At 40.6% G+C, this 9,303-nt stretch overlaps 1 pseudogene; it reads left to right on the top strand.

Annotated features, from left to right (window-relative positions):
* The first annotated feature begins 4,800 nt into the window (after positions 1–4,800).
* LOC117701393 (adenine phosphoribosyltransferase pseudogene) lies at positions 4,801–6,927 on the top strand (annotated as a pseudogene).
* Positions 6,928–9,303: the final 2,376 nt, after the last annotated feature.

Genomic DNA, 9,303 nt, shown 5'->3' with positions numbered 1-9,303 from the left:
CGCTGCTTTCTCTTCAAAAAACCATGGCTCCGTCTTGCTTATATTTTAATACAGCACCTAAATAGAACCTACTCAGTCTGTGAGCGCTACCTGTACTCCATGATTTCAGAGATGACAACCTGGTAATGAATAAACCATTAGAAGACTCAACACTGGGTGGGGAGGAGGATATCTCCTGGCCCCAGACTTCCTTAGCTGCCTGTAGTTCTCTTGGTGTGGGTTCCAAAAATACCCCTCCCACTTTCCCCCTTATCAGGTGCCTACTGAGACTATTTCTCCTGCCCCCAGACTTCCTTAGCTGCCTGTAGTTCTCTGTCTATGTGGGTCTGTTTCCAAAATACCCCTCCCACTTTCCCCTTATTAGGTGCCCACTGGACTCTCTGCAAACTCACATGTCACTCAGCCAAGCAGGTAGACTGACTGCAGACCTTCACCTCTCCTTCTCATCCTCCAAGTCTAATCTAATCCCCCACTATCATCCCCAGCTCTGCAGCAGAATACCTGTAGGAGCCTTCCCATTCAGCTCTAGTGGATCCCACAGACCTTACCCTCCTAACATCCGTACACACATTCCTTGCTTTGTCCCAGATATGAACTACAGGAGGCCCTCTCTAGGAAACTACAGGTCATTCTGGTCCAGAAAACCGGTAGGATAACTGTAACCAGATCTACCCCCCACCACACCCTCAGCTCCTTCAAATCAAATCTATGAGCCTCATCCCTCGCTCTGCAGCAGACTACCTGTGGCAGCTTCCCACCCTACTTCATCTCTAAAGGTCCCACAAGATCTTCTCCTCCTAACTCTAATTGCTCTGTTCCATCCCCCAATTTCAGCAAGCCTTCCCTGGGAAACCAGAAGTACGAATGCTAACTGCACACTATCACTTCTGCCTCAATTGCTCCAAGTCCAACACCCCAGTCTCGTTCCCAGCTCTTTAGTAGACCTGCTGCTGTGGTCTCTCCTAGCTCTCTGCCCCTATAACCATGGCAATGACTTATCAGCTCCTAGTCAAACATCTTGCTCCCCCCCAACCCCCTCATGTAAAGCCCTGTCATAACCCCAAGCTCATTCCAGTTCCTAAGTCTCAGGTCCCAATACTAAGAAACACATTCTATCTGGAAATCCCAGTCCCCAGACCCATCAGGACCCCAGAAGATTTTCCTACAGTCAACACACAGCCACCATACTCTAGACTCAGAACCAACATATCTGAAGCTCAAGTAAAAAAGTCTTAAACTTAAAAACAGCTTTTATGGATATAATAAAGGTCCTTAAAGAGGAAATTAGCAAATCCCCTAATCTATGAAAACACCAACATAACAGTGGAAGGAAATGAATAAAACAGTTCAAGACCTGAAAGGGAAAACAGATTCAGTAACAAAAAACCCAAACCGGGGGAAACAGGAAATGAAAAGCATAGGAGGAACTTGGACAGGAACTACAAAGGCAAGGTTCACCATCAGAATACAGGAAAGATGAGAGAGAGATTCTCAGGAGCTGAAGATACCATGGAATAAATGAAACCCTCCGTCAAAGAAAATCTGAGGCACATGAAAAGACCAAACCTAAGAACAATGGGGATAGAGGAAAAAGGAGAAGTGCAAAGGCTCAGGAAGTTATTTTCAACAAAATCATAGAAGGAAAAACTCTCTACCCTAAAGAAATAAATGCCTATCCAAGTACAAGGAGCATACAGAACACCAAGGAGATTTGGACCAGAAAAGAAAGTTCTCTCGCCATGTAATAATCCAAACACTAAACATACACAGCAAAGAGTATTAAAAGCTGCAAGGGAAAAGGACCAAGTAACAAATAAAGGGCAGACCTATTAGAATTACACCTGACTTCCAGGAAGACCTTAAAAGCCTGGAGAGATGATGTTCTACAGACTCTAAGAGAGCACAGATGCCAGCCCAAATACCATACCCAGCAAAACTCTCAATTACCGTATTGGAGAAATTAGGACATTCCATGATGATAAAAACAAAACAAAACAAAAAAACCAAAACCAAAACCAAAATGAAACAAAACAAAACAAAACAAAACAAAGTAGTATCTGTCTACAAACTCAGACGTTAAAAAAAAAAAAAAAAAAAAGAAAGAAAGAAAGAAAGAAAGAAAGAAAAGAAAAAAAAAAGAGGTGCTAGAAAGAAAACTTCAACCCAAGGGGGTTAGTTACACCAAAGAAAATACAGGGGCTATATAATCCCAGACTAGCCCATCCAAAGAAGGGAAGGACATGGGTGAACAGACAGTGACACATCCCTCCACGCGCCCTCACCCCACCCTCAGACATACTTACCTCACTACCACCAACAAAGTAGCATGAACCAACAATCACCAGCCCTTCATATCTATCAAAACCAACAGTCTCAAACCCTCAAATAAAAGACAAAACACTAACAGCATGTATGGGAAAACAGTATCTATCTTTTGGCTGCCTGTAAGAAGAAGTACAGTTCAACATCAAGGACAAGGTGGTGTAGTTTGAGGAGTGTTGGTAGTAGCTCTTCTTTGAAAGTCTGGTAGAATTCTGCACTAAAACTATCTTGACCTGGGTTACTTTGAATGTGAGGTTTTTAATGACTGCATCTATTTCCTTAGGGGTTATGGCACTGTTTAGATAGTTTCCCTGATCTTGTTTTAACTTTGAATTTAACTTTGATACATGGTGGTGTCTGTCCAGAATATCATCTATTTCATTTAAATTTTCCAGTTTTGTCAAGTATAGCCTTTTGTAGTAAGACCTCATTTTTTTCGACTCATTTTCTGTTGTTTTGTCTCCCCTTTCATTTCTGATTTTGTTAATTTGCATACCATCTCTGTGTCCTTTGGTTAGATTGGTTAAAGGTATATCCATCTTGTTTTTCTGTGGGACAGAAACTGAAGGAGGGAACTTTTGGAGACCATTCCACCTGGGTATCCATCCCATGTGCAGTCACCAAATGTAGACACTGATATGGATGTCAGGAAGTGCATGCTGCCAGGAGCCTGATACAGCTGTCTCCTTAGAGGTCTGCCAGAGTCTGACATATTCAGAGGCAGATCTCACAGCTAACCATTGAACTGATCAAGGGGTTCCCAATGGAGGAGTGAGAGAGAAGACTAAAGGAGCTGAAATGGTTTCTGGCCCCATGAGGAGAGCAACAATACCAACCAACCAGAGCTCCCAGTGTCTAAACCACTAGCCTGGGAGCACATAGGGAGGGACCCATGACTGCAGCTGTATATATAGGGGAGGATGCCCTTTTCAGGCATAGGTGAGAGAGGAGATCCTTGGTACCATAAAGGCTAGCTGCCAAGTGTGGGGGAATTCCAGGGTGGGGCAGTGGGAGTGTGTGGGGGGGGGTAGGGGGGACACATTCTCATAGAATCAGGAGGAAAGGGGATTTGATAGGAGGTTCCTGGGTGGGGGGGTATGAGGTAAGGGGATAAAATCTGAAATGTAAATATAATATCCAATAAAAAAATTTTTAAAAAGAAGATGGATAGGGAGTTTCTAGGGAGAGTGATGACATCTGAAATATAAATAAATAAAATATCTAATAAAAAAAATCTCACAAACCTAATCCAAAAACACATCAAAACAATCAACCTTTATGAGCAAGTAGGCTTTATCTCAGGATTGAAGGGATGGCTCAATATTCAGAAATTCATCAATGTAATCCACTATATAAATAAACTCAAAGAAAAAAAAAACACATGATCATCTCATTAGATGCTGAGAAAGCATTTGACAAAATTCAACACCCCCTTCATGATAAAAGTCTTGGAAAGATTAGGAATTCAAGGCCCATACCTATACATTGTAAAAGCAATATACAGTAAGCCAGTTGCCAACATCAAACTAAATGGAGAGAAACTTGAAGCAATCCCACTAAGATCAGGGACTAGACAAGGCTGCCCACTCTCACCTTACCTATTCAATATAGTACTGGAAGTCCTAGCTTGAGCAATTAGACAACAAAAGGAAGTTAAAGAGATACAAATAGGAAAGGAAGAAGTCAAAATTTCACTATTTGCAGATGATATGATAGTATACTTAAGTGAACCTAAAACTTCCACCAGAGAACTCCTAAACCTGATAAACAACTTTAGCAATGTGGCTGGATATAAAATCAACTCAAACAAATCAGTAACCTTCCTCTACCTAAAGGATAAACAGGCAGAGAAAAAAATTAGTGAAACAACACCCTTCACAATAGTCATAAATAATATAAAATACTTTGGTGTGACTCAAAGCAAGCAAGTGAAAGATCTGTATGACAAGAACTTCAAGTCTCTGATGAAAGAAACCAAAGAAGATCTCATAAGATGGAAAGATCTCCCATGCTCTTGTATTAGCAGGATTAACTTAGTAAAAATGGCCGTCTTTCCAAAAGAAATCAACAGGTTCAATGCAATCCTCATCAAAATTCCAACTCAATTCTTAACAGAGTAAGAAAGAGCAATTCTCAAATTCATTTGGAATAACAAAAAAACAGGATATCGAGAACTCTTCTCAACAATAAAAGAACATCTGGAGGAATCACCATCCCTGACCTCAAACTGTACTACAGAGCAGTAGTGGTAAAAAACTGCATGGTATTGGTACAGAGACAGACAGGATGATCAATGGAATAGAAGTGAAGATCCAGAAATGAACCCACACACCTATGATCACTTGATCTTTGACAAAGGAGCTAAAACCATTCAATGAGAAAAAAGACAGCATTTTCAACAAATGGTGCTGGATCAACACATGGTCAACATGTAGAAGAATGCAACTTAATCCATTCTTATCCCCTTGTACAAAACTAATGGCCAAGTGGATCAAGGCCCTCGACATAAAACCAGATACACTGAAACTAGTAGAAGACAAAGTGGGTAAGATCCTTAAATATATGGGCACAGGGGGAAAGTTCCTGAACAGAACACCAATGGCTTATGCTCTAAGATCAAGAATTGACAAATGGGACCTCATTAAATTGCAAAGCCTCTGTAAGGCAAAGGACACTGTCAATAGGACAAAACTGCAACCAACAGATTGGGAAAAGATCTTTACCAATCCTACATCTGATAGAGGGATTATATCTAATGTATACAAAGAACTCAAGAAATTAGACTCCAGACAACAAAATAACCACATTGAAAGATGGGATACAGATCTTAACAAAGAATTTTGAACTGAAGAATATCAAATGGCTGAGAAGCACTTAAAGAAATGTTCAAAATCATTAGTCATCAGGAAAATGCAAATCAAAACAACCCTGAGATTCCACCTGACACCAGTCAGAATAGCTAAGACCAAAAACTCAGGTGACAGCAGATGCTGGTGAGGATGTGGAGAAAGAGGAACACTCCTCCATTGTTGGTGGGATTGCAAGCTGGTGCAACCACTCTGGAAGTCAGTCTGGCGGTTCCTCAGAAAACTGGACATAGCACTACCTGAGGATCCACCTATAGCACGCCTGAGCATATACCCAGAAGATGCTCCAACATATAACATATGCTCCACTATGTTCATAGCAGCTTTATTTATAATAGCCAGAAGCTGGAAAGAACCAAGATGTCCCTCAACAGAGGAATGGATACAGAAAATGTGGTACATTTACACAATGGAGTATTACTCAGGCATTCATTAAAAACAATGAATTCATGAAATTCTTAGGCAAATGGATGGAACTGGAAAATATCCTGAGTGAGGTAACACAATCACAAAAGAACACACATGGTATTTACTCACTGATTATTGGATATTAGCCCAAAAGCTTGAACTAGCCAAGATTCAACTCACAGACCATATGAAGCTCATGAAGAAGGAAGAGCAAGTGAAGCTCATGAAGAAGGAAGACCAAGTGTTGGTGCTTTGGTCCTTCTTAGAAGGAGTAACAAAATATTCATGAGAGCAAATATGGAGATTAAGTGTGGGACAGAACATTTATGCCCCAAACACAAGGGCGCCACATATGTAAAAGAAATATTGCAAAAGCTTACATTGCACATTGAACCCCACACATTAATAGTGGGAGACTTCAATGCCCCACTCTCACCAATCCACAGGTCATCCAGACAAAAACAGAAAAATAATGAAACGGAGGGTATGAACAAAATGGACCTAATACTTACAATAGAACATTTCACCCGAACCGAAAACAATATACCATCTTCTCAGCACTTCATGGATCCATCTCCAAAAGTGACCATATAACTGGTCACAAAGTAAGCTTTAACAGATAAAAGAAAATAGAGAGCACCTCATATCTTAACAGACAACCATGGATTAAAGCTGAATTTCAGCTTTAATTTCAGCCTTAATCACAAGGTTATACACTCAGGAAACTGAACAACTCTGTACTCAATGATCTCTCAGTCAAGGAAGAAGGAAAGAAACTAACATGCATACCCGGGTTGTCCGAACCTGAGCTGCAGCTGGTGGCGGCACATCTGTAGCTTCCCTGACTTTCCCACCCCAGGTATGCTGTTCAGGGATATCTCGCTCCTCTTGAAAGACTAGGACTCCTTACAAGCTTCCATCTGCCTCCTTGCCAGCCACCTGAAGTCCACGCTCGGCGCCAAGATCACAGGCTTTGCTAGACTCCATGGGCTTCATGTTGGGCCTTCCCTAGCTCAGGAGCTGGGCGTGGGATGTGTGCTCAGACCCAGAGCTCGGGAATCTGCCGAGCCCCACTGTTTGAGCCTACAATGGTCTGGATTATGGGAAGGCTGAGCTGGAAATCCAGAAAGATGCCTTAGAACCTAAGCAGAAAGTGGTCGTTGTGAATGATCTCCTGGCCACTGGAGGAACCATGTGTGCTGCCTGTGAGCTGCTGAACCAGCTACGGGCTGAGCTGGTAGAGTGTGTGAGCCTGGTGGAGCTGACCTCCCTGAACGGCAGGGAGAAGCTCGGACCTATACCATTCTTCTCTCTCTTGCAGTATGAGTAAGGAGCTGGCAGGGTGTCCACATCCTTTAGTACCTAACTGCATGGTGGTTCCACCCCGGGCACGTAAGTGACCGTTGTGAGCTACCAGCTGCCCTTTTGTCAATGCGTCACTCATTCTGTTGGTCAGCTGATCGCCATGTCTTTGGACCACCTGGATCCTTGCATTTTGTACACGTGCCACGCCCTGGAGTAGCACAGAGCTGCACTACTGGAGATCAATAAACGGATTTGATACACAGAAAAAAACAAAGAAAGAGAGAGAGAGAGAGAGAGAGAGAGAGAGAGAGAGAGAGAGAGAGAGAGAGAGAGAAAGTAAAGACTTTCTAGAATTCAATGAAAATGAAGGCACAACATACCCAAACTTATGGGACACCATGAAAGCCAGGCTAAGAGGAAAATTCATGGCACTGAGTACCTTCATAAAGAATTTAGAATGTTCTCATACTAGAAACTTAACAGCACACCTGAAAGGCTGAGGAAAAAGAAAGAAGAAGCAAACGTATCCAACAGGACATGGCAGGAAATAAAATTAGGCTAAAATCAACCATTAGAAATGAAGAGAATAATACAAAAACTCAACAAAACTAAAAGGTGGTTTATTGAGAAAAATCAGTAAGCTACACAAACCTTTAGCCAACCTAACTAAAAGACATAGTATCTGTTGGTGCCAAGTGTCTTGAAGGCGCTGTTTGACAAAGTTCCCATGCTTGGACAACCTGGACTGATCCGTCACAGCCCTTGGTGGATATTTGCTTCACACCTTTTGCTGTTCTTTTGTTTCTTACTATTAAGTGCCTCTCTCTGAAAGCTAGAACTGGGATAACAAAAAGCTAAACACGAATGAAATTTCTGAAAGTTCTCTGGAAAAACCAGTTATGCAGAAAACTGAGTCTTCCCTAAGAACTTATTACTTAAACATTTAGATCATTAATAAGTGTTGTTAGTAAGAATGAGATAGAGGATTTGAGAATAATTATTAAAGAACAAAAATTTAGGGAAATCTTAGAAGCTGACAAGATTGAATGCTGTAATTGAATACTAGGATTTTAGTGTTCAAGTTTAGAATCAAGGATCTTGTATGAATAGGAAGAGATTTTCATAATGCAAGCTTATGACAAGCCTTGGCACCTTCCTGGAGGAAAAAGCAAGCAGGTTTAGGAATCCTGATGTTCTTACTGTTCTTTACAGCATTGTAATAAAGATAGTAATAGTAATAAAACAAGGGTTCAAGACAGAGACACAGAGCATCCTGGCTCAGTGAACTGTCTGCCTCTAAACAGACTTGTCAGACTAGAACTTTACTGATAGACTGTCCTTGCTTAAGCAAAAGGGCTGAACATTATTTTAAGAGTCAAAGAAAAAGGACAGTGATGTTATGCCAAATATAATAGAAATATAGAGAATTATGCCAAATATAATAGAAATATAGAGAAAGGAAAGGAAGAATTAAATAAGGGTTAAAGATTGAACTTTTGTAGAAAGCCAAGTTTGATATAACAGGTAGTGGAAATAACTTTTGATCTATTAATTCTGTGCTAAACTGAAACAAAATCAAATTAAAATAGAGTCATCCTGTCTAGCATTTCTGTAACTGCAAGGCTTTATGACATCAATCTTAAGGAAGAAGATAATGAATTTAAAGAAAATTGATTTTATCATAATGTTAACTTTTAGTTCTTATAAAAGTTTTGTTTGCTCACTTTGTTCCTCTTTCAATATTCTTATGTAATCAAGGAAGACTTTAGAAGAAAATGTATTTTGAAAAGCTGTGTAATCAATGAATAAAATTCCTGGGGAAATGATTTTATGTATAAATAAAGCTTGAAAGAGACAAAAGATGTCAGAGTAAAACCCATTTCAAGATATGCTTCCTTTCTGGCCTCTCTATCTTTCATGAGGTGAATAACTTCCTGTTTCTGATCCTTCATTACCTTCTCAGCTCTTTTCCTGACTCTACTCTCACACAAGGCTGGTTACAACAGACAATAAGGGGGAAAAAAATCAAAGAGTGATTAGGTCTTACTCCACAAAAGTCTTTGTTCCACAAAATTGGAAAATCTAAAGGAAATAGATGATTTCCTAGACAGATACCACTTACCAAGCTTAAATCAAGGTCAAGTAAACTATTTAACTAGTCCTATAACCCCTAAGGAAATAGAAGCAAAAGTCTCACAACCAAAAAAAAAAAAAAAAAAAAAAAAAAAAAGTCTAGGTTGGCAGGCCATCATGGCAGCCGGGACCATTGGACTCCCATTGTCAATCATTTGATCTTGGGTGGCCACTGAGCAGCCGACATATGCATTTCAGCAGCCCTGCCTCCTTTAACTTCAGAGAGGGGGAGCTCTCAGTTGCTTAATTTTAAGAACTGCCTTTCTAG

This window comes from Arvicanthis niloticus (assembly GCF_011762505.2).
Source record: "Arvicanthis niloticus isolate mArvNil1 chromosome Y unlocalized genomic scaffold, mArvNil1.pat.X SUPER_Y_unloc_7, whole genome shotgun sequence".
NCBI classification, from domain to species: domain Eukaryota; kingdom Metazoa; phylum Chordata; class Mammalia; order Rodentia; family Muridae; genus Arvicanthis; species Arvicanthis niloticus.
The sequence above is the reverse complement of the archived record's forward strand: the minus strand, read 5'-3'. Positions and strand labels throughout refer to the sequence as shown.